The sequence below is a fragment of the Anabrus simplex genome, chromosome 8 (assembly GCF_040414725.1).
Source record: "Anabrus simplex isolate iqAnaSimp1 chromosome 8, ASM4041472v1, whole genome shotgun sequence".
Classification (NCBI taxonomy): Eukaryota; Metazoa; Arthropoda; class Insecta; order Orthoptera; family Tettigoniidae; genus Anabrus; species Anabrus simplex.
This window is the reverse complement of record NC_090272.1, coordinates 222,791,405-222,816,963: the sequence shown is the minus strand read 5'-3', so window position 1 is coordinate 222,816,963 and position 25,559 is coordinate 222,791,405. Positions and strand designations below refer to the sequence as shown.

At 45.0% G+C, this 25,559-nt stretch overlaps 3 non-coding genes across 3 annotated transcripts; 2 read left to right on the top strand and 1 right to left on the bottom strand.

Moving 5' to 3' along the window:
• Positions 1 to 19,219: 19,219 nt before the first annotated feature.
• On the bottom strand, positions 19,220 to 19,291 carry TRNAP-UGG (transfer RNA proline (anticodon UGG)). Its single transcript has one exon. It is a non-coding gene; the product is annotated as a tRNA-Pro (tRNA).
• A 1,820-nt stretch (positions 19,292 to 21,111) lies between these two features.
• On the top strand, positions 21,112 to 21,183 carry TRNAP-UGG (transfer RNA proline (anticodon UGG)). Its single transcript has one exon. It is a non-coding gene; the product is annotated as a tRNA-Pro (tRNA).
• A 1,961-nt stretch (positions 21,184 to 23,144) lies between these two features.
• Positions 23,145 to 23,216, top strand: TRNAP-UGG (transfer RNA proline (anticodon UGG)). Its single transcript has one exon. It is a non-coding gene; the product is annotated as a tRNA-Pro (tRNA).
• The last annotated feature ends 2,343 nt before the right edge of the window (positions 23,217 to 25,559 follow it).

Genomic DNA, 25,559 nt, shown 5'->3' with positions numbered 1-25,559 from the left:
ACTAGGAAGCAGCTAGCTGCTGCTCTCCTCCTGTTTTTACAACCAGTTGCCCCTTCCTAATAGGAGATTTTAAATTGTAAGAACTTATTTTACGGCCGGATGCCCTTCCTGACGCAAGAATCTGTTTTATAGCTAGAAATTTAAATCACAGTTTCTTGAACTATTGTTTTACCGCTAGATGCCCGTCCTAGCGCTAAAAAGACCAGGATTTAGCTAGTTAACATTCCTGATGCAACAACAAGCATGTTAGGTGCAAGTTATGCTAAGCAAACAATCGCTATCATACGCAAGCTATTCAAAACTGTAGTCTTGTTTTCTCTTAGAACAAATCGATGTTCTGATCATATGTTGTATCGAGTACAGTGTTCGATTATATTCTTAATCGCTTTTTTAAAGTGTCCGCTACTACGATCAAGAGCGCAGCACGGTGCTCTCAGATGGCGGATGTGGAATTTGCCGCCACCACATGTCAAAGAATAAAGATGCCAACACGATGCTCTCTTGGCAGCTTTTCAAATTGTCTACCACCACAGAGTGCAGCGCGGTGCTCTGTAGATTAAAGATGGCGGATGACAGCTGTCAAAAAAAGCACGTGGGTTTGTAAAGCACGTGGAATTCGCCACCACCACAAAGAGGGCAGCAGGGTGCTCTGTTCATTAAAGATGGCGGATGACAGCTAACGAAATCGCCCGCATGATAGCAGCACGGTGCTCTGTTCATTAAAGATGGCGGATGACAGCTGACGAAATTGCCCGCATGATAGCAGCACGGTGCTCTCTTGATTAAAGATGGCGGATGACAGCTGTCAAAAAAGCACGTGGGTTTGTGAAGCACGTGGAATTCGCCGCCACCACAAAGATGGCAGCACGGTGCTCTGATCATTAAAGATGGCGGATGACAGCTAACGAAATTGCCCGCATGATAGCAGCACGGTGCTCTGTTCATTAAAGATGGCGGATGACAGCTGACGAAATTGCCGGCATGATAGCAGCACGGCGCTCTCTAGATTAAAGATGGCGGATGACAAAAAGCACGTGGCTTTGTAAAGCATGTAGAATTTACCGCCACCACATTTCAGCTAAAGATTGTAGCACTGTGCTCTGTAGATTAAAGATGGCGGAGGACAGCTGACGAAATTCCCCGCATGATAGCAGCACGACGCTCTCTAGATTAAAGATGGCGGATGACAAAAAGCACGTGGCTTTGTAAAGCATGTAGAATTTACCGCCACCACATTTCAGCTAAAGATTGCAGCACTGTACTCTGTAGATTAAAGATGCCGCATGAGAGCTGACGAAATTTCTCGCATGATAGCAGCACGGTGCTCTCTTGATTAAAGTTGGTGGATGACAGCTGTCAGAAAAAAGCACGTGAGTTTGTTTCCAAACAAGAGCACGTGGAATTTGCCACCGCCATAAAGAGGGCAGCACGGTCCTCTCTGGATTAAAGATGGCGGATGGCAAAAGCACGTGAGTTTGTAAAGCACTTCGAATTTGCCGCCACCACATTGAGTGCAGCACGGCGCTCTCTTGATTAAAGATGGCGGATGACAGCTGTCAAAAAGCACGTGGCTTTGTTTACCGATTCAAATCTCGCGCTAGTGAGGTTAAGTTGGTAGCACTGAGGTTTAGGCCCGTTAAGATAGCAGCACTGCGGATGACAGGTGACGAATTTGCAGCTACTGCGATAAAGAGGGCAGCACGGTGCTCTGTAGTTTAAAGATGGCGGATGACAGCTGTCCAAAAGCACGTGGATTTGTTTACAAATTCAAATCTCGCGCTAGTGAGGTTAAGTTGGTACCACTAAGGTTTAGGTCCGTCAAGATGGCAGCACTGAGGTTTGCGATACGTTGTTGTCTGTCAAAAAGCACGTGGCTGTCAAAAAACACGTGGATTTGTTTACAAATTCAGATCTCGCGCTTGTGAGGTTAAGTTGGTACCACTAAGGTTTAGGCCCGTCAAGATGGCAGCAGTGAGGTTAGCGATGCGTTGTTGTCGATGACAGCTGTCAAAAAACACGTGGCTTTGTTTACAAATTCGAATCTCGCGCCAAAATTCAAATATCCCGCGGGAGGCGGAGGCCTCTCCCGAGAACCGGAGGAGGAGGTGGCGGCAGAACTGTCCTATTATACTACTGGCGCAGTGGAAGCATGCTGGGCCTAATATCCAGAGGTCTGGGGGACGAGACCGCGCTGTACTAACGTTTTTTAAACACAATAATATCTCACACTTCAGTCAGAGGCTGGAGCAAGACGCGCTGCCCTCGCAGCAGAGTGGCGCAGTGGATGCCTGCCGGGCCCGTAACCCAGAGGTCCGGGGATCGAAACCACGCTCCACAGGAGGTTTTTAACACAATAATGTCTCACACTACAGCCAGAGTCTGGAGCAAGACGAGCTGCCCCTGCAGCAGAATGGCGCAGTGGAAGCGTGCTGCGCCCATAACCCAGAGGTCTGGGCATCGAAACCACGCCCTGCTGAAGTTTTTCTTAAAATCATGTCTCACACTGCAGCCAGAGGCTGGAGCAGGAGGTGCTCTCCACGCAGCAGACGGCGTAGTGGAAGCGTGCTGGGCCCATAACTAGAGGTGCGGGTATCGGAACCACGCTCGGCTAATGTTATTTTAACACAATAATGTCCCACACTACAGTCAGAGCCTGGAGCAAGACGCGCTGCTCTAGCAGCAGAGTGGCGCAGTGGAAGCCTGCTGGGCCCATAACGCAGAGGTCCGTTGGTCGAAACCACGCTCTGCAAAAGTCATTTTAACACAATAATGTCTCACACTACAGCCAGAGCCTGGAGCAAGACGCGCTGCACTCGCAGCAGAGTGGCGCAGTGGAAGCGTGCTGGGCCCATAACGCAGATGTCCGTTGGTCGAAACCACGCTCTGCTTAAGTTATTTTAACACAATAATGTCTCATATTACAGCCAGAGCCTGGAGCAAGACGCGCTGCACTCGCAGCAGAGTGGCGCAGTGGAAGCGTGCTTGGCCCATAACGCAGAGGCCCGTTGGTCGAAACCACGCTCTGCTTAAGTTATTTTAACACAATAATGTCTCTTATTACAGCTACAGCCTGGAGGAAGACGCGGTGCCCTCCCAGCAGAGTGGCGCAATGGAAGCGTGCTGAGCCCATAACCCAGTGGTCAGTGGATCGAAGCCACGCTCTGCTAAAATTATTTTAACACAATAATGTCTCACACTACAGCCAGAGCCTGGAGCAATACGCGCTCTCACAGCAGCAGCGTGGCGCAGTGGAAGCGTGCTGGGCCGATATCCCCGAGGTCCGTGGATCGATATGACGCCCTCCTAAATTTATTTTAACACAATAATGTCTCACACTACAGCCAGAGCCTGGAGCAAGACTCCCTGCCCTCGCAGCAGAGTGACTCAGTGGAAGCATGCTGGTTCCATAATCCACAGGTCCGGGGGACGAGACCACGCTGTACTAACGCTTTTTAAACACGATAAAGTCTCACACTACATTCAGAGCCTGGAGCAAGACGGGCTGCCCTCACAGCGGAGTGGCGCCGTGGAAGCGTGCTGGGCCCATAACCCAGAGGTCCGTGGTTCGAAACCACGCTCTGCTAATGCTATTTTAACACAATAACGTCTCAAAGTACAGCCAGAGCCTGGTGTAAGATGCGCGCTCACGGCAGCAGAGTGGCGCAGTGGAAGCGTGCTGGTCCCATAACCCAGAGGTCCGTGGGTCTAAACCACGCTCTGCTAAAGGTATTTTAGCACAATAATGTCTCACACTACAGCCAGAGCCTGGTGGAAGTCTAACAGCCCTCGCAGCAGAGTGGCGCAGTGGAAGCATGCTGGGCCTAATATCCAGAGATCTGGGGGACGAGACCGCGCTGTACTAACGTTTTTTAAACACAATAATGTCTCACACTTCAGTCAGAGGCTGGAGCAAGACGCGCTGCCCTCGCAGCCGAGTGGCGCAGTTGAAGCGTGCTAGGCCCATAACCCAGAGGTCCGTGGTTCGAAACCACGCTGTGCTAACGCAATAATGTCTCATACTACAGCCAGAGCCTGGAGCAAGACGCGCTGCCCTCGCAGCAGTGTGGCGCAGTGGAAGCGTGCCGGGCCCGTAACCCAGAGGTCCGGGGGTCGAAACCACGCTCTACTGGAGTTTTTTAAAGGCAATAATGTCTCACACTACAGCCAGAGCCTGGAGCAAGACGCGCTGCCCTCGCAGCAGAGTGGCGCAGTGGAAGCGTGCTGGTTCTATAACCCAGAGGTCCGTGCATCGACACCACTCTCTGCTAAAATTACTTTAACACAATAATGTTTCACTATACAGCCAGATTCTGGAGCAAGACGCGCTCTCACCGCAGCAGAGTGGCGCAGTAGAAGCGAGCTGGGCGTATAACCCAGAGGTCCGTGGATTGAAGCCGCGGTGTGTTTAATTCATTTTAATACAATAATGTCTCAAGCAAGTCTGGAGCAAGTGGTGCTGTTCGTAGTGGCGTAGTGGCGCCGTGGAAGCGTGCTGGTTCTCTAACGCAGAGGTCGGTGGATCGAAACCACGCTGTGCTAGATAATTTTTAACACAATAATATCTCACAATACGTGAGAGCCGGCAGAGAGGCGCGCGCGCGCGCGCAACAGTCGAGTGGCGCACTGGAAGCGCACTGGACCTAAAACACAGACGGCCGTGGTTCGATGCGGTGCTCTACTTGTGACTTTTTAACACAAAAATATCTCACAATCCGCCTGTGTCGTGCACTGGTTAGTGTGATTATCTGCATCCCTCGGAGGCACTGGTTGGATTCCCGGCCCTCTCACGAAGTTTGAAAAGTGGTACGAGCGCTGGAACGTAGTCCACTCAACCTCGGAAGGTCAATTGAGTAGATTGAGGTTCAATTCTCTCCTCAGCCATCGTCGAAGTGGTTTTCCGTGGTTTACCCTTTCTCCTCCAGGCAAATGTCGGGCTACGGCCCCTCCTTCCTTCTTCCCTACCTATCACTTCCAATCCCCATCCAAGGCCACTGTTCAGCATAAAAGATGAGACTGCCTGGGCGAGGTACTTGTCCTCCTTGTCGGTTGTATCCCGACCCAAAGCCTCACCGTTCCAGGCGGTAGAGGTGGGATCCCTCGCTGAGTCCGAGGGAAAAACCATCCCTGGAGGATAAATGGATTAAGAAAGAAAGGAAGGGACATATTTCCTACCAGTCTATACTGTTTGCTACGTTTTATTCCATTTAGTCTGTTTTAGCCTGTCTTTGTATATTTTAATGTGTTATTAATAGTGTCCGCCTCTGTGGTGTAGTGGTTAGCGTGATTAGCTACCACCCCCGGAGGCCCGGGTTCGATTCCCGGTTCTGCCACGAAATTTGAAAAGTAGTACGAGGGCTGGAACGGGGTCCACTCAGCCTCGGGAGGTCAACTGAGTAGAGGTGGGTTCGATTCCCACCTCAGCCATCCTGGAAGTGGTTTTCCGTGGTTTCCCACTTCTCCTCCAGGCGAATGCCGGGATGGTACCTAACTTAAAGCCACGGCCGCTTCCTTCCCGCTTCCTTGCCTATCCCTTCCAATCTTCCCATCCCTCCACAAGGCCCCTGTTCAGCATAGCAGGTGAGGCCGCCTGGGCGAGGTACTGGTCATACTCCCCAGTTGTATCCCCCGACCAAGAGTCTGAAGCTCCAGGACACTGCCCTTGAGGCTGTAGAGGTGGGATCCCTCGCAAAGTCCGAGGGAAAAACCGAACCTGGAGGGTAAACAGATGATGATGATGATGATGATGATGATGATATTACTGCCTACCAAGGCATTGCCTTATTCTACCAAACCAAACCAAATTTCATGGCGCAACAGCCCCGAAGGGCCATGGAATACCAAATGACCGCTGCTCAGCCCGAAGGGCTGCATGTTGTGAGGTATCCTGTGTCGGCACCACGAATCCTCCCGGCCGTTATTCTTGGCTTTCTTCATCGCGGTCACCATCTCACCGTCAGATGGCTCCTCGATTGTAATCACGTAGGCTAAGTGGACCTCGAACCAGCCCTCAGATCGAGGTAGAAAGCAGTGACCTGGCCTGGAATCTACTCGGGGCCTCCGGGTAAGAGGCAGGCTACCCCTACACCGCGGGGCTGCTGTTTTATCGTAAGGTATTGCGAATTCTATCAACTGATTATTTTACACTCATAATCATATTTCACCGTATGCTTTAAATTCTTGTCTGTGCATACATTTTAAAATTTTAATTATCATGTCATTTCGTCTTGCCTCGTACCATTAGGGGTCGATGACCAAGATTGTAGACCCCTCTAAACAACAAGCATCATCATAATGAGAAAAGAGACAGGGGCATAAAATTAGTGAACTGTGTGATAAGGCGGAGAAAAATAAACTGAGATGGTTTGGACAGGTTATGAGGATAGAGGAGAGAAGCATACCAAAACAAATGATGGAGGCTAAGATAAAAAGAAAGAGGGCAAGAGGGAGTCCCAGAGCAAGATCTATGGGCTTCGTGAAGAACAGTATAACAAAAGGAAAACTGGAATGGAATACAATTACTAAAGAGGAGTGGTGGATGGAGAGGCAATGGTGGAGAAGTGCAGTCAACACCCCGACCTGGCAGGAGCCGGACAAGGGGAACTGAAAGTGATGAGCAGGGTTGGGATTTTTAGGTGCAAATTTCAGATGAATAAAGGAAGGGAAAAGGTGCTCAAATAAGTTAAAAAATTGTACAGTATGGTGCTGGTTTATTCAACTAATTCAACGATTTCTCTATTCTACTTTATTGAATTACAGACAAGTACATCAAATTATCACTCATCAAAAGAAGGAAAAATATGAAGCCGTTGTACTTCAAGACATTAAACATATCTACATTTTTAGAAGTAAGTCTGTTTCTATTAGGAGATAGAATGTCTTTGTAGGTGCTAAACCTTCTTTCGACATCCACAGAAACCAGTGGGGCAAGCCTTGTATTCACTCGGAATGGCAACTCTACAGATGTGGCGAACCATGTCTAAATCCTTCTTGAAGACTAGACTCAAGTTTGTCTTTGCAATGCCATCTAACTGCTCCCTGACGGAAGTAGAAATGTCCCATTGTTTCCCCTTTTCCAGACCTTGTTCTTCTAATCGTTTAATAACTGCAGTCAGGTACTTATAACTATGGACACAATATAGTTGTGTTTGCAAATTATGCATTTTCTCCGGTAATAGAAGTTGCTGTGCCTTGGAAGTTGTGCCTGCGTCGGCTGAATCAAAAGAAAGCACAAACTCTTTAATTTTGTCAAAATTCTCTCACAACATAGCAGCACACTCAATCCACGATCCCCAGCGAGTAATGACCGGGAAATTTGGAAGGGGCAGGCCAGTGGTTTCCCTGTAGGCAACAACACGACTCGGAGCTTTCAGTACAATCTTCTTCAGGGCAGAGATGAATTGATTTGCGATGTCGTATTCGTTCCTTATGAATTCACAAACACTGTGAAGGGCATGAACCAAGCATATCACATGCTTCAACTTAGGAAATAAAGGTTTCAATTGGTTAACAGCTGGAACCATGTATTGTACTGTAGCGTTCCCGTCTAAAATACAGTCTACCGGCGCCAATCGGAGAGCTGCGTGCTCGGTTCGTAAAAATATGATCAGAGCAAAATAAATTAAAAGTCTCAGGATGAAAATTATACCATGGGTATGTGAACGGGAAACAGTAACATAGTTCCGAAATGAAAATCAAATTAAGGGGTAAGATGGATTTATTATCAAAGAAAAACATTATTAAAAATCGAAAATAAACAAATTAATGTAAAAACCAAAATAATAGGTCTCAAATAAATGCCAGAAAAACAATATGTACCGTGCACATAATTAACGCAAAGATTATTACAAAAGGACGGGCAAAGTCCCGTTTTTTTTAAATAAAATATTTACAAAATAAAAACAACGACCTGGGGAAGAAATACACACTTCGCCTCGATTCAACGCAGTTAAATTCATCGTATCGTATCCTGTCGGATAACGTTCCATTTATGGTTTTAGGACATGCCGCGACAGAATAAAATTATGCTAACTCCGATCCATAATTAAAAATTATATATACAACACTAATCAACAAATCAATGTTTCAGAGCCCTAACTATAGCTACACAGAATCTAATAACAGACCGCTCTGTTACAAATTGGATGGCATGAAAGAATACTTCCTAGTAAAATGAGCTTCGAACTCGTATTTAAAAAAAAAAGTCTTTATCAACGATGACAATGACATGATCAACAATAAACATATATCACGATTCAATAAAAACAAAACACTTCAAATAAACCTGTAAAATTCATGCAAACAAAATAAACAAGAAAAATCTGTGTATCCGTTATCTGAAATACGAGCAATAATATGCTAAACTCCTTCATATTAAAAGAACACGGAACTCCTGGCTCAGCTGTCCATATGTTGGTCTTCACTTGACACGCCGAATTATAACTCACGTAACACTTCTAATGAGCCAGCTATGAAGCATTTTGCCTCGCAAGAAAAGAAACTAACTAATTGGATTGGTAATTCCTGCCTGAGAGATTTTAATATATCTGGGGATATAAATTAATGCTGCCATTCACTTCTCTGTTTATAAAATTAACACAAGGCCTCGAACTCAACTTAAGGCTTCAATACACATTCATTTGGCCTTAAATACACATTCCAATTTAGCACGGCTATGATACGACATACGGCACATCTGGCCTAACACTTCGGAGACCATGGGTTCGACTCTTATATTATCACTGAACATTCAAGGCAAATCAAGCCTCTTCCGCTTATCCTGCAGCTTACACCATTATATTTCCCCTCTTTTATATACCAGGCACCCTAATCGTGTCTTTTTCTCGTAAATTTATAACACAAATACCAATTAGCTAGTCTTCTTTGCCGATCTAAAAGATACTAGTTCAACGATGCACTTACACGCTGGTTCCACTCCTGTAAACATGCTACATGCCTTTAAATAAAATGTTCCCTACTGAAATTTATCCCAAAACACGCTTTAGGCTGTGCAGCCTTTTTAATAAAAGAGTCTAGATCTTGTTAAAAAAATATGGAATACACAGTTACCTCTTGACAAACATATCCTCATCTACACCTAACATTTCCCTTTTTCCCATCTAATAAAAAGGAAATAAAATAATATATAAAAATCAGGGTTCAAACATGCATCTTCCCTGAAACATGACATTAAACTATAAAAAGGAAACATAGCTCAGCCGCACAAGGACTAGCATTTATAGCTAAATTACTATAGGATCATATTAGCCTAATTTCTTCTATCTAAGCATGCCTAGAAGGTTTTTAAGATAAACTTATCTGTTTGTCTCAGCTTCTTCATGATTCCAGGCCGCCGTGTCAGGAAAATTACGCCATATTTGCAACAAACTGCACGGCGCTATAAAATACACTGCAGGTCGTTTCTTCCTCCATCATCCTTGAAATGTGGTGCCCCGCACACACCATTAGATTGTACCGGAACGATAACGACGATTCGCACACGTTTTTCGCGATTACCGGACGCGTATCGATCACGGTATTTGCATAATCCAAATGCAAATTAAAAATACGGGTTCGGAAATATCGACATTAACTATCGTCTTAGTTATTTACTTGTATATAGGTATTATATTCTCAAAGCAATAACGTTTCAGCTTTCACAAACTATATATATACTCGTTTGATAAAAAATTGTCACTGTAAAAGTTCCTTTCATACAACGCTGGCTGAATATAAGGAACACCGACCCGCACAGTTATCAGCTTCAAGATAGAGTGCGCTTTCCATCTCCAGAAGTTGCTATATACGACAAACTTCCGGTATTAGTCATATCTTAGGGGATTCCACTGATGCGATGACGCTATTGCTCACCCACTACTCTGCAAAAGCGCTGATTCAATAGAAATATGTTAATTACTTTATTAATTCAAATTAAGTATTGCAACTGTCTACAGGTAGTTCTTGTAATGTTTAACTGGCTTCTATTTCATATTAAAAACGTGGAGTATGGCTTTATAACAGATTGCCTAATAAAATAAAGAGTAGTGCAGCACTGTAAATCTCAAAGTTGGTAAGACTGACTTCATTTGTTTTGTAAATCCCTTCATTCTGCCATATCGCTTCCAGGGCCGCTCTCAAACCCTCTCGTAAATCCCCGATTGAGTCATACGGAATACCTGAGATATACGCTGTTGCTATGGAAGATAAGAAATTACTGAAGCCACGCGCTGCCGGGATACTGCATTACGCAACTTCTATATTACACCATATTATCTAATTACTATTTGGGGCATATATGATATGGCACAGTACCCTGATGGGATGTCAGCTGCGTCATTCAATTATAATTATTTGTTCTTTCTTTCTTAATCTGCTTACCCTCCAGTGTTGGTTTTCCCCTCGGACTCAGTAAGGGATCCCACCTCTACCGCCTCAAGGGCAGTGTCCTGGAGCTTCAGACTCTTGGTCGGGGGATACAACTGGGGAGTACGACCAGTACCTCGCACAGGCGGCCTCACCTGCTATGCTGAACAGGGGCCTTGGTGGGAGATGGGAAAATTGGAAGGGATAGACAGGGAAGAGGGAAGGAAGCGGCCATGGCCGTAAGTTAGGTATCATCCCGGTATTTGCCTGGAGAAGTAGTGGGAAACCACGGAAAACCACTTCTATGATGGCTGAAGTGGGAATCGAACCCACCTCTACTCAGTTGACCTCCCGAGGCTGAGTGGACCCAATTCCAGCCCTCGTACTACTTTTCAAAGTTCGTGGCAGAGCAGGGAATCGAACCCGGGCCTTCGGGGGTGGCAGCTAATCACACTAACCACTACACCACAGAGGCGGACATAATTATTTATTAAGGAATATATTTCATAATCGCTAAGCAAGAATATCTTACATTTGTACATTGTGGGACTACCGGCCAGTTGGTAAGGTGTTGCGAAACCCACACAGACTTCTGTCTCCACGAGGATTACGGTCTCAGAAGGAAATACAATGGCCAGCAAAATTAGTATCCAAGAATTATTGCCAAGTTTGAAAGAGAACGGAAGGGCTATTTGCAAACCTAACCTGGAAATACGTTGCTTAGGGCTAGCTGATCTATTGAACGAGGGGAGCACGTCATGTGAGATTCTTGGAAAAGACTTCATGGGAAATCCAAGGCTGGAGACGGGTTTGAAACGTATAGTTGGCAGCTAAAGAAAAAACATGATTTCAAACTCCCGCTTAGCTATGGATCAATAGTAAAATTCGCCGGGGAGAAGCAGTCAAGCCAACATTGTATTATAGGAAGGGGTATAAATTGTAACTTCGCTGATTAAATTTATAAAGGAAAACTGAATACAGATTCGTAATCAGGAAAATTTTAGAAACATGACCAAATATTAAAAGTTATTAATTAATGAAGATTTACTGTTATAATTTTTAGAAATTAGTGACGCTATTCGCTGATTGGCTGAAGGCAAGAGACGTGACAAAATGGCGCGAATGTGCCCGCCAAGTATGCAGGAGCAAAAATTTTAATTATGATAATTACCAGCGATCGAAATGAATTGAGATTTTACATAGATGTAAGAATCATATAATCACATTAGTTGTAGTGATGAGACATTCGATTCATTTTACTGAATCGATTCATTTGATTCCGTTCACGTTACTGAATCGATACAGTGATCCGATTCACGGCACATTAGTCACCGCTCCTACTGCATCTGTGTACTATGTGCTGGTAAGACAGCAGCAACAGCATTCAGTGTTCGCAGCTGCCATCTGGTCTTCATACTATGAACTCCTTTCTTAGAAAAAAAATGCTAGTCACTCTAATACATCGAAGGTTTCCGGTGACGCATGGTGGGAAAGGTTAGGATTAGGAAGGTAGAAAATATGGCCTGAATTAAGGCACAGTCCCAGCATTTCCTTGTGTGGAAATGGGGAAACTACGGAAAACCAACTTAACGGCTGCCGACGGTGGGATTCGAACCCACCATCCCCCGAATGCAAGCGCATAGCTACGCGATACTAACCGCACGACAATTCGCTCAGTCATTTTTGAAAATATGTATTTTTCTATCAGCTGAGGATTTTTTAAATCGTCATATTTTGTATAGGCTACCCGAGATGTACAGTAGCCCGCTGGTTTTCTGATTCAACATACTGTTAGTTAAGTTATTGCGTCTGTCCACATATGATTGAAGTCTTGTGCAACAATGTGGCATATGGACTGAGAGAATACTGAGCCGTTCTTCCCTATATAAAACAGGTACTTTCGAGTGGTCATGAGCATGACTCATAGTCATAGGGCAGGCTAGAGTCGAGTTTAACTGTCAAATGTCAACTAAGTTATAATACTAAGATTCATTAAACTAATAAATAGTATAACCTAATAGCCTACCTACTTACTAGCTACTTCAGAATTATGTTTTGACTACCTTTTTAACACTGCAAATAAATGCAAATGCGTATTATTTTCAAATGAGCTGAGCTCGAGAGTTCATTATAGCATACGATTCTTTCAGTGTACCATGGCACACTGTGTGTCTCGCTGCAGCGGAAGCTCGGCTCTCCGCCAGTGTCGAGTGAGCCGATAAGGAACCGTGTGTATCTTGTGTCTCACTGAGCCGTGCTCGTTCACGATTCTTTCGGTGTGCCATAGCTCACTGTATGTCTCGCTGCAGCGGAAGCTCGGCTCTCCGCCAGTGTCCAGTGAGCCGATAAGGAGCCGTGTGTATCTTGTGTCTCACAGAGCCGCGCTCGTTCACGATTCTTTCGGTGTGCCATAGCTCACTGTATGTCTCGCTGCAGCGGAAGCTCGGCTCTCCGCCAGTGTCCAGTGAGCCGATAAGGAGCCGTGTGTATCTTGTGTCTCACAGAGCCGCGCTCGTTCACGATTCGTTCGATGTGCCATGATTCACTGTCTCGCTGCAGCGGAAGCTCAACTCGCCGTCAACGTCCAGTGAGTGCGACACTCAGCACTGTCCGCTGGCAGTAAGCTGAATCGTGTGGCGTGAGCTCGCCGTTCCTGTGAATCGATTCACTCGGGCACTTGAATGAATCGATACACTGCTTCGAATCATGCATTTAGTAGTCAACACTAATTAATTGACCCCAAGTTCAAGCCACCGGCAGGTCTGCATATAGTCAAATGGGGAAATTGGAATTGCTCACTCTAAAGTGACCTCTTGGGTGTGAACTCGGAGAGGGGATGAGTGGCAGAACAGTCCACGCACCGAGGATTATTAAATAAAATGTTTTGAAGAGTTGCAGTGGAATAAATTGACTTCGAATGAGAAGGAAATAATAATTCAGCACTCGAAGGGACTGGATGGAGATTCCCAGCCGCGAGATGCCATGGGATTTGAGATTTGTCTTGGAGGACAGGATGTCCCCATAAATTAATGACAGTACGAAATGAAATAAGCTTGCGGTTCGAATACCGTTATTGTGTCCCGACCGATGTGAAATCGGATCTTGGTTGCTCATATGGGATTTAACATATGTGACTAAATGATAAAGATTGGAAATTAAAATATTAAATTTATAATACTAATAATATTCCAAGTAAATAGTGAATTAGTCCGCCTCTGTGGTATAGTGGTTAGTGTGATTAGCTGCCACCCCTGGAGGCCCAGGTTCGATTCCCGGCTCTGCCACGAAATTTCAAAAGTGGTAGTAGGGCTGGAACGGGGTCCACTCAGCCTCGGGAGGTCAACTGAGTATAGATAGGACGATTCCCACCTCAGCCATCCTCGAAGTGGTTTTCGTGGGTTTTCCACTTCTCCTCCAGGCAAATGCCGGGATGGTACCTAACTTAAGGCCACTGCCGCTTCCTTCCCTCTTCCTTGTCTATCCCTTCCAATCTTCCCATTTCCCGCAAGGCCCCTGTTTGGCATAGCAGGTGAGGCCTCCTGGGCGAGGTACTGGTCATCCTCCCCAGTTGTATCGCCCGACCCAGAGTCTGGCGCTCCAGGACACTGCCCTTGAGGCGATAGAGGTCCGATCCCTCGCTGAGTCCGAGGGAAAAACCGACCCTGGAGGGTAAACAGAGGAAGTAGAAGAAGAAGAAGAAAAATCGTGAATTAACTGATCGCTTAGTGCCAAACAGGATCGGAACCGTGAAGTCACGGATTAATAATACTAAAGGTTAGCAGCTGTGAAACAACTGATTATAATTTACTATAATCATAATTTGTAGAAACAAATGAATGGAGAGTTGCTATAGTAGCCCCTGTGTATTAAGGAAAGGTTGATAGACATAAAGCTGAAAATTACAAGCCAGTCAGTTTGACATGCATCGCATGTAAGCTTTGGGAAAGAATTCTTTCTGATTATATTAGATATGTTGCGAAATTAATAACTGGTTTGACAGAAGGCAGTTTGGGTTTAGGAAAGGTTATTCCACTGAAGCTCAGCTTGTAGGATTTCAGCAAGATATCCTGGATTCAGGAGGCCAAATGGACTGTATTGCGATTGACCTATCTAAGGCATTTTATAGGGTAGATCATGGAAGACTACTGGCAAAAATGAGTGCAATTGGACTAGAAAAAAATGAGTGACTGAATGCGTGGCTATATTTCTAGAAAATAGAACTCAGAGAATTAGAGTACGTGAAGCTTTATCTGTCCCTGTAATAATTAAGAGGGGAATTCCTGAAGTCAGTATTATTGGACCTTTATGTTTTCTTATATATATGAATGATATGTGTAAAGAAGTGGAATCAGAGATAAGGCTGTTTGCAGATGATGTTATTCTGTACAGAGTAATAAATAAGTTACAATATTGTGAGCGGCTGCAGGGTGACCTCGATAGTGTTGTGAGATGGACGGTGGGCAATGGTATGATGATAAACGGCGTTAAAAGTCAGGTTGTGAGTTTCACAAATAGGAAAAGTCCTCTGAGTTTTAATTACTGCGTTATGGGGTGAAAGTTCCTTTTGGGGATCATTGTAAGTACCTAGGTGTTAACATAAGAGAAGACCTTCATGGGGGCAATCCCATAAAAATGACTGTTAATAAAGGGTACAGATCTCTGCACATGGTTATGAGGGTATTAAAGGGTTGTGGTAAGGATGTAAAGGAGAGTGCATATAAGTCTCTGGTAAGACCCCAACTAGAGTATGGTTCCAGAGTATGGGACCCTCACCAGGATTACTTGATTCAAGAACTGGAAAAAATCCAAAGAAAAGCAGCTCGATTTGTTCTGGATAATTTCCGACAAAAGAGTAGCGTTACAAAAGTGTTGCAAAGTTTGGGCTGGGAAGACTTGGGAGAAAGGAGACGAGCTGCTCGATTAAGTGGTATGTTCTGAGCTGTCAGTGGAGAAATGGCGTGGGAGGACATCAGTAGACGAGTTTGAGTGGTGTCTTTAAAAGTAGGAAAGATCACAATATGAAGATAAAATTTGAATTCAGGAGGACAAATTTGGGCAAATATTCGTTTATAGGAAGGGGAGTTAGGGACTGGAATAACTTACCAAGGGAGATGTTCAATAATTTTCCAATTTCTTTGCGATAATTTAAGAAAAGTCTAGGAAAACAACAGAAAGAATATCTGCCACCTGGGCGACTGCTCTAAATGCAGATCAGTAGTGATTGATTGATTGATTGATTGATTGATTGATTGATTGATTGATTGATTGATTTATTGATTGATTGATTGATTGATTGATTGATTGATTGATTGATTTATTGATTGATTGAAGAATAAGAAGAAGAATTTTAATATTATTTCTGAGAATAATAATAATAATAATAATAGTGAAATATGACATTAATATACAAAATAAATGATGCTTACGGATTAATAATAATAATAATAATAATAGTTAACTGCTTTGAAACAATTGATAATAATTTATTATAATAATAATTTGAAGAAGCATAAGAAGAACATACACGATTATTTCTGAGAATAATAATAATAATGGTGTCCGCCTCTGTGGTGTAGTGGTTAGTGTGATTATCTGCCACCCCTGGAGGCACGGGTTCGATTCCCGACTTTGCCACGAAATTTGAAAAGTAGTACGAGGCCTGGAACGGGCTCCACTCAGCCACGAGAGGTCAACTGAGTAGAGGTAGGTTCGATTCCCACCTCAGCCATCCTGGAAGTGGTTTTCCGTGGTTTCCCTGTTCTCCTCTAGGCAAATGCCGGCATGGTAACTAACTTACGGCTACGGCCGCTTCCTTCCCTCTTCCTTGTCTGTCCCTTCCATTCTTCTCATCCCCCATGAAGGCCCCTGTTCAGCATAGCAGGTGAGGCCGCCTGGGCGAGGTACTGGTCATACTCCCCAGTTGTATCTCCCGACCAAGAGTCTGAAGCTCCAGGACACTGCCCTTGAGGCGGTAGAGGTGGGATCCCTCGCTTAGTCCGAGGGAAAACCCGAACCTGAAGGGTAAGGAGATGATGATGATGATGATGATGATGATGATGATGATGATGATGATGATGATGATGATGATGATGATGATGATGTTGACAGGGAATAGGGAGGTCAGCTGGCGAAATGACGTAATTATGTCAAGATGTTTTAAGTAGTAAGCTAAGTTTATGATGATAATTGTGGTGGCAAATCCCTACACTTGGACTTTTAGATTAGAGTCCCTTTGTCGTTTTCTTTCCGCTTAACGCTAGCGTCAGACATCGGGTTGTGGGATACAACTGACTGTGGAGGAGGACCAGTACCTCGCCCAGGCGGCCTCACCTGTTTTGCTGAACAGGAGCCTTGTAGTGGGATGGGGAGATTGGAAGGAAGAGGGAAGAAAGCGGCCGTGGCCTTTAGTTAGGTAACCTCCCGACATTTGCCTGGAGGAGAAGTGGGAAACCACGGAAAACCGCTGAGCCATATCTGCATGGCAATTTCATAATTGTTACTGTTCTGTTATTGCTAATGGCCTCTTCCGGCCTCACATTGAATGACTTAACAACTTCCGTGATTATTCTAGAGAGGGCAGCTCCCTCGATGTTGACACGGATGGTCGTATCTTTCCGACGAGGTGTTAATTTTATCTCTTTGACTCGAATCGTTGCTTTAGTTTTGAGTGAAGAATAAAAAATGGACCCCGCGCAGATCGGAGTTGCGTTTTTGACTTACAGAAAAGTCTTTAAACGATCCAAACTTAGCCTTTACCACCATCCTTCTCTTTTCCTTGCTGGTTAATATACTTCAGGTATGGGTATTCTTTCGTATTATTTGTTCGTCAATTCTTTCGTAATATTTGTTCTATTATTTATATCTGATTGATATGTGTCGTTCGCTCAGCAGTATGAATGAACTGCATGTTGTTCTTGTGGTTATTTTGATTATGATATGTTGATGTTTGGGTCTCATATTACTTCTGTTCATGTGCGCTGCATGTTTATGTAATTTGCCATCCGATGACTGTTTGCTCTTTGTGTCGGCGCGAGCTTCCACTCGTGTCGTACGAAGTGCGAACCCTGATGGGTTTGTGTATGACTGCGGGATTTCTCTGGTTCTACAGTTGAATTCGTTTGTCTTGTGCACGCAACTTCTGATAGAAATGAGACCTTGTTTGTGATCTTGGAGTCATGCTATATGAAATTGAATTCGTCGCTTAACTGACGCGGTGCTCATATTGCTTGCCGATCCCGGCTGTGTATGAATGTGTGCGCGAAAGTTAGTATGAGAGAGGAGTGCAAGAATGACGTATCAATCAGCTGAATGTATATTTTGGTCTTGTTTCTGTATCTTATTCATGCGTTTTCGTATGGTGCTATTTCTTTTGCCTTCGCACCTGTCTTGGCCGCTCGCTTACCTATAGGGCCGCCATGTTTTATGTTTCTTTCATCTAGACTATGCGCATGCCTGGGATTTTCCTTTTGGTTATTTATATTATCTCCTTGGTCCTGAGTTATATCTCTGATATCTGACTTATTTTATTTTATCTTTCAACTCGGTGTTTTCTCCTTGATGCGTGGGAGTTAGGCGATCTGTGGTGATTGTTACTATGAGGATGGTGTTGGAAAGATGTTGTGTGAAAAATGATTTGAAATATACTCGTTGAAAGAACGACCCCCTTTGATCTGTGGCATCGATATTAATACTGGCACATTCAATAATGGTATTGTACTTAACTGAGTGAGCTCGCCAAATGTTTTAATATTTTTTGGGTTTGGTAACTTCATGCTCACATAACAATGTTGTGCCATCAACTGGACCAGGACTGCTCATGTATGTACCCGTTCTTACCTTTTTAATTATTTTCCTTTCCTCCTACCTTTATTTTATGATTTTAATAAACCCTTATTACATGTACTTGAGTTTTATTACTTATAGAATTAGTCTCTTCATCATCATCATCATCTGTTTACCCTCCAGGTTCGGTTTTTCCCTCGGACTTAGCGAGGGATCCCACCTCTACCGCCTCAAGGGCAGTGTCCTGTAGCTTCAGACTCTTGGTCGGGGATACAACTGGGGAGTAAGACCAGTACCTCGCCCAGGCGGCCTCACCTGCTATGCTGAACAGGGGCCTTGAGGAGGGATGGGAAGATTGGAAGGGATAGGCAAGGAAGAGGGAAGGAAGCGGCCGTGGCCTTAAGTTAGGTACCATCCCGGCATTCGCCTGGAGGAGAAGTGGGAAACCACGGAAAACCACTTCCAGGATGGCTGAGGTGGGAATCGAACCCACCTCTACTCAGTTGACCTCCCGAGGCTGAGTGGACCCCGTTCCAGCCCTCGTACCACTTTTCAAATTTCGTGGCAGAGCCATGAATCGAACCCGGGCCTCCGGAGGTGGCAGCTAATCACGCTAACTACTATATCACAGAGGCGGATGAATTAGTCTCTTACTATTTTTAATTTGTAAAGAGGCTCTTTTCCAGTTCATTGCTGTTTTTTGGCCTTTCCTAGTCGCGATCTACACCTCAAATCTCTCATGGTAATTATTTGTACTGGGATTGTTTCCGCGATGGGAGGGGTGTGGCTCACCACTTCGAGGGTGGTTAAGTTAGGAATCGAACCCACCTCTACTCAGTTGACCTCCCGAGCCTGAGTGCACCCCGTTCCAGTCCTCGTATCACTTTCCAAATTTCGTGGCAGAGCCGAGAATCGAACCCGGGCCTCCTGGGGTGGCAGTTAATCACGCTAACCACTACATACAGAGGGGGACTCGAACAAATGCTCACGCCAGAAATGGGAAAGAAAGTAATTTGTGGAAACGAACAGGGCAATAAAGGTTGGTAAACTTGGGTCCTACTCTGCTTACGAAAATAACGGGCCCGTCCGGGATTTGAACCCGGGACCTCCTGCACCCAAAGCAGGAATCATACCCCTAGACCAACTGGCCACGCGGGGTTAGCACGCCTGTAATAATGAGTCAAGAAACATTTCGGTCAGTATCAAGCGCTATCGCTCCAAGTGCGAAAGTGCCGTCAGTACGACATAGAAGCTATTGTTTCCTTACACATCCTCGGCTCAATGCTCTGTGGACTGCTTCTGGGAAGAGTATCCGGCCATCAAACACTTGTCTTTGTGAAACCCCTAATGTGTTGTTCAGATCAATGGGTCAGTGGGTTTTAGAAATTCATTTAAGACAAATTACCGAGCTCTATAGCTGCAGTTGCTTAAGTGCGGCCAGTATCCAGTAATCGGGAGATAGTGGGTTCGAACCCCACTGTCGGCAGCCCTGAATTAAGGCCACGGCCGCTTCCTTCTCACTCCTAGGCCTTTCCTGTCCAATCGTCGCCGTAAGACCTATTTGTGTCGGTGCGACGTAAAGCAAATAGCAAAAAAAAAAAAAAAAAAAAAAAAAAAATTAAGACAAATTTAATTTACTTACATTTGACCAAGGCCGTACGCAGATGGAGGACCAGTACCTCGCCCAGGCGGTCTCACCTGCAATGCTGATTAGGGGCCTCGTGTGGGGGATGGGAAGCTTGGAAGAGATAGACAAGGAAGAGGGAAGGAAGAGGGAAGGAAGCGGTCGTCGTCTTAGGTACCATCCCGACATTTTCCTCGTTGGTTTCCTAATTTAAGATTTCTGAGTTTGAAGATGCCTCTCAAATGATTGCCGGTCACGGTAGCATAGTTTAAAAAAAGTCCAGTGACAAATTTTGGGATCGCCCGATTCTTATGACGTAACTCGGATCAAAACTTAGGAACAGAGGCCTACTTCGATCAGCTTGAAGTCGTATCTCATGCGTAATACTTTATACTGTTTCGAACATTGAACATTCACTGGAAACTTGTGAAACGAAATTCCACTACCGTACCTTTAATTTCTCGTGAATAAACCATGACTGGAACTGCGAATGCATAAAATCAGATAAATACATAATACATTCACAACCAACTCACTTAATGAACACGTTTAAAGGCGCGAGCCTGGTAGACAGGGGGCAAGATAGCGATCCTAGCGGCCCGGTATTGAACTTCAGTGTAACCACTTCCATAGCGTTTTACGAGCTCTATTTCCAGGCCTTGTGTTATAACGTAGGCAACGGCCTAGACAGACCTTGTTGTCGCATTAACAGCGCTGAAAGGGAGCGCCGAGAGGAACGACAATGCTGCCAACTGTTGGTTGTTGGTTTGATATGGCTGTACTTTTTTTCTTGCCGTGCGGACAGTATGCGCCGCAGCGATAGAAAAGAGCCTTTCGAAGGGAGTGTGGCTCTCATGACAGAGATTGGCCTTGAGGCGCAAAAATACCTTAAAGCTAATAAATTACCTTTATGCACCGCGCCGTGACCGTTTTAAACTTCCCTGTCCGCTACATAATTATTTTTCTTCTGCAATGGTTGGTGAAAAATTCTCGGCCTCATCCTAGGTGTCGGTGACGTCATCCTCTTCCTTACGTGAACTAATCACCGTTTTAAGCAATGGAGTATGGCGTCTGAAAACAGTATTTCTGGTTATAAAAGTAAATGTACTTCTAGGGGCGGGAGGGTTGGTCCAGGCAAACGTAATGAACACATCTCTCTTCCACGATCATTATAAGGTAAACTTGGAAGCATTTCAAGTAACGTTCTATATAATAATTCTTGAGTAACGGTTTCTATATTTTTACACCTGAACGTAAGCACTAGCAGAGACAGGCCGACATCTAGTGGCTAGGGAATATACTACAGTAACGCTTGATGAGTTTATTATATTGTACTGAACGCAGGTGGCCCGTTGGTCTAGGGGTATGATTCCTGCTTTGGGTGCAGGAGGTCCCGGGTTCAAATCCCGGACGGGCCCGACACTTTTGTAAGTAAAACAGAAATACGTTCAATAATGTTTCTACGCATTCTTACATTCCGCAAACTACAAAGTCCCTTTTATACTGATGGTTTCACGGCCTATGATTAATTACTTAGTTAATCTGTTCACCCTCCAGGGTTGGTTTTTCTCTCGGACTCTGCGAGGGATCCCACCTCTACCGCCTCAGGGGCAGTGTCCTGAAGCGTGAGACATTGGGTCGGGATACAACTGGGGAGGATCACCAGTACCTCACCCAGGCGGCCTCACCTGCTGTGCTGAACAGGGGCCTTTGTGCGGGATGGGAAGATTGGAAGGGATAGACAAGGAAGAGGGAAGGAAGCGGCCGTGGCCTTAAGTTAGGTACCATCCGGGCATTTGCCTGGAGGAGAAGTGGGAAACCATGGAAAACCACTTCCAAGATGGCTGAGGTGGAAATCGAACCCACCTCTACTCAGTTGACCTCCCGAGGCTGAGTGGACCCCGTTCCAGGCCTCGTACCACTTTCCAAATTTCGTGGCAGAGCCGGGAATCGAACCCGGGCCTCCGGGGGTGGCATGCCAACCACTAAACCACAGAGGCGGACTAATTAGTACTAATTAAGAAAAAATGTATAATAAGGTAGTGACATTCTGAGGAGTTAATATGGCCTATTTCAATAATTTTAGGCGAAAGACGACTTGAGGAGAACGCTGTAGCTTCGGTATGTTCATGGCGTGGCACCGGTACTTTGGAAATAACTCTGACAAGTGAGAGCAACAGGATTTAGAAGTAGGAGAACAGCCATAACACCGTGTGCGGTACGGTGCCGTATCCTGAATCACACAGTGACCTATAATTTGACACTGGAGCACCATCAATTTCACACTTCTGAATACGAAATAATTCTTTCTTTCTTAATCTGCTTACCCTCCAGGGTTGGTTTTCCCTCGGACTCAGCGAGGAATCCCAACTCTACCGCCTCAAGGGCAGTGTCCTGGAGCGTGAGACATTGGGTCAGGGGATACAACTGGGGAGAATGACCAGTACCTCACCCAGGCGGCCTCACCTACTATGCTGAACAGGGGCCTTGGTGGGGGATGGGAAGATTGGAAAGGATAGGCAAGGAAGAGGGAAGGAAGCGGTCGTGGCCTTAAGTTAGGTACCATCCGGGCATTTGCCTGGAGGAGAAGTGGGAAACCACGGAAAACCACTTCCAGGATGGCTGAGGTGGGAATCGAACCCATCCCTACTCATTTGACCTCCCGAGGTTGAGTGAACCCCGTTCCAGCTCTCGTACCACTTTTCAAAACGAAATAATTCATTAATTCCAAATTTTAATCTTTATATTTGTCTTATGTTCCGAAACAAGATCCTGAAACTCGTGCACTGCAGAGAAATGAAGTTCAGGCACTGCTGTCACACCAATGTCGTGCCTTATGTACGACTCCAACCTGCAAAGAAAAGAAAAATACCGTATTAGGAATGTTTTCAAACTGCTATTTGTACTTAAAGAGCTCAATCTTAACAAAAACGCTAAAATAATGAGTTGCTGCATCAAGTTCTTACCTTTCAATCAACTCTTGCTTTTTTTTTTTTTTTTTTCGGATATTTTCCGCCCCTTTTCTTCAATTCTGCTTCCAAATCCTCAATCGCCATAGCACCTATACCATTTCCAGTCTTGTTAAAAACATTAGCAGAATATGGTAATTCCATTTTCATGCATTTCAAGCTAAAATTTCGTTTGAGTAATCACAAATGTAGGAATATTCCATATAAGCCTCATGTAAAACAATCGAGCAGCGGAATGCGCATACCATTACGCTGCCTAGCGACAAGTTTTGCGCGATACATCCCTATTAATAACTGCACAGCCATGGAACCTGAACGTAAGCACTGGCAGAGACAGGCCGACATCTAGTGGCTAGGGAATAAGCTACAGTAACTTTTGATGAGTTTATTATATCATGCTCAGAGCCCGTGGCCCGTTGGTCTAGGGGTATGATTCCTGCTTTGGGTGCAGGAGGTCCCGGGTTCAAATCCCGGACGGGCCCGATAATTTTGTAAGTAGAACAGAAATACGTTCAATAATGTTTCTACGCACTGTTACGTTCCACAAACTACAAAATCCCTTTTAGACTGATGCTTTCACGGTTCGTGATTAATTACTTTACCATATAAACCTGTATGCACTACTCGGAAGTAACAAATAATTTAGGCCTAAGTCTTTTTTATTAAAAGCAGACACACTTGTCATGGGGAAGGGAAAGGCACATAGAGAAATTGGAAATCAAGGAGAGTGAAATTTTGAGGAAGATCATGGGTCCCAAATTCCAAAATAACAAACAAGTTTTCTATAGGAAAGAGGCCATCTACATAAAGTCAGAGAAACTATCGGATACCACGAGGAAAAGGAGCATTGATTTCTATGGAGTCCGACTCTGTGGTATAGTAGTTAGTGTGATTAGCTCCAACCCCCGGACGCCCGGGTTCGATTCCCGGCTCTGCCACGAAATTTGAAAAGTGGTACGAGGGCTGGAACGGGGTCCACTCAGCCTCCGGAGGTCAACTGAGTAGAGGGGGTTCGATTCCCTCCTCAGCCATCTTGGAAGTGGTTTTCCATGGTTTCCCACTTCTCCTCCAGGCAAATGCCCGGATGGTACCTAACTTAAGGCCACGGCCGCTTCCTTCCCTCTTCCTTGTCTATCCCTTCCAATTTTCCCATCCCGCACCAAGGCCCCTGTTCAGCACAGCAGGTGAGGCCGCCTGGGTGAGGTACTGGTGATCCTCCCCAGTTGTATCCCGACCCAATGTCTCACGCTCCAGAACACTGCCCTTGAGGTGGTAGAGGTGGGATCCCTCGCTGAGTCCGAGGGAATAACCAACCCTGAAGGGTAAACAGATTAAGAAGAAGAATAAGATTTCTTTGGACACATATTCCAATCCTGACAGATTAACTAAACAGATCTTTGAATTCTTTTACAAAAAGAAGGCTAAACCTAATTGGTTTAAGGAATTGAAAAATTATCTGAGAGATCTTAAGATTAACGAAGTCATGTTAAAGAATGGTACAGCCAAGACCGTGACCGAAGACAAAACTAAGAGGTTCCAAGTTAATATCAACAACAGAAAACCGATTCAGATATCAGAGGAGGAAAGAAGGATGATATCAGATAGAATGAAGAACTGAGAAATGAAAACCTACAACCTGTTTTCCAGGCATTGACCGGGTCAGGGATGGAATGAATGAAGCAGATATAGGCTATAAGTACGATGGGGTCGCCATTCCCAAAGGGATTTATTAATGACTGATAGATGCTATGAAATGAGAATGGAGAGTGTTGCTGGAATGAAAGATGACAGGGAAAACCGGACTACCCGGAGAAAAACCTGTCCCGCCTCCGCTTTGTCCAGCACAAAGCTCACATGGAGTGACCGGGATTTGAACCACAGTATCCAGTGGATCCGCGAGATAGTAGGTTCGAATCCCACTATCGGCAGCCCTGAAAATGGTTTTCCGTGGTTTCCCATTTTCACACCAGGCAAATGCTGGGGCTGTACCTTAATTAAGGCCACGGCCGCTTCCTTCCAACTCCTAAGCCTTTCCTCTCCCATCGTCGCCATAAGACCTATCTGTGTCGGTGCGACGTAAAAGCCCCTAGCAAAAAAAAATAGTATCTAGTGGTGAGAGGCCGACGCGCTGCCGTCTGAGCCACGGAGGCTCCAGAATGAAGAACTATCGGCAGAAAAAGAAAAGCACAAGCATCTAAGAAGTGATTGATCTTCCCCACATTTACACATCACCTATTCATAGTCTTCAGTTCTATTTCCAAGCCTCACATTGAAATCGCCCATTAGCACTATCTTATTCTTGCTGTTGACCCTGACTAGGATGCCTCTCAATGATTCACAAAACTTGTCAACTTCTTCCTCATCTGCACCCTCACATAGTGAATCCACTGATACAATTCTCGTCCTAATGCCTCCAGTTGCCAAATTTACCCACATCATTCGCTCATTTACGTGAGTAACCGGAACTATGTTGCGTGCAATAGTATTCCTGATAGACGGCCCTACCCTACACTCTGCCCTTCAAGTACACTTTATAATCTCCTATCTCTTTCTCGTGACCCAAATATAATTTACTCCTAGCACATGCAGATGCATCCTCCTTGCTGATTCTGCCAGTTCTACTTTCTTTCTTCCATAAGCCCCATTAATATTGATAGCTCCCCATCGAATTCCACTTCGTTCGACAAGTTGTTTGCAAGGAGTCCCTAGCCTGTAAAATGGGAGTGGGACTCCGTTACGCCCATAGGTCCTCGGCGAAAATTCTGTGAAGCAGGATGATACCCTTAGATACACATAGTCCAAGTGAGGATCACTCCTCTAATAAT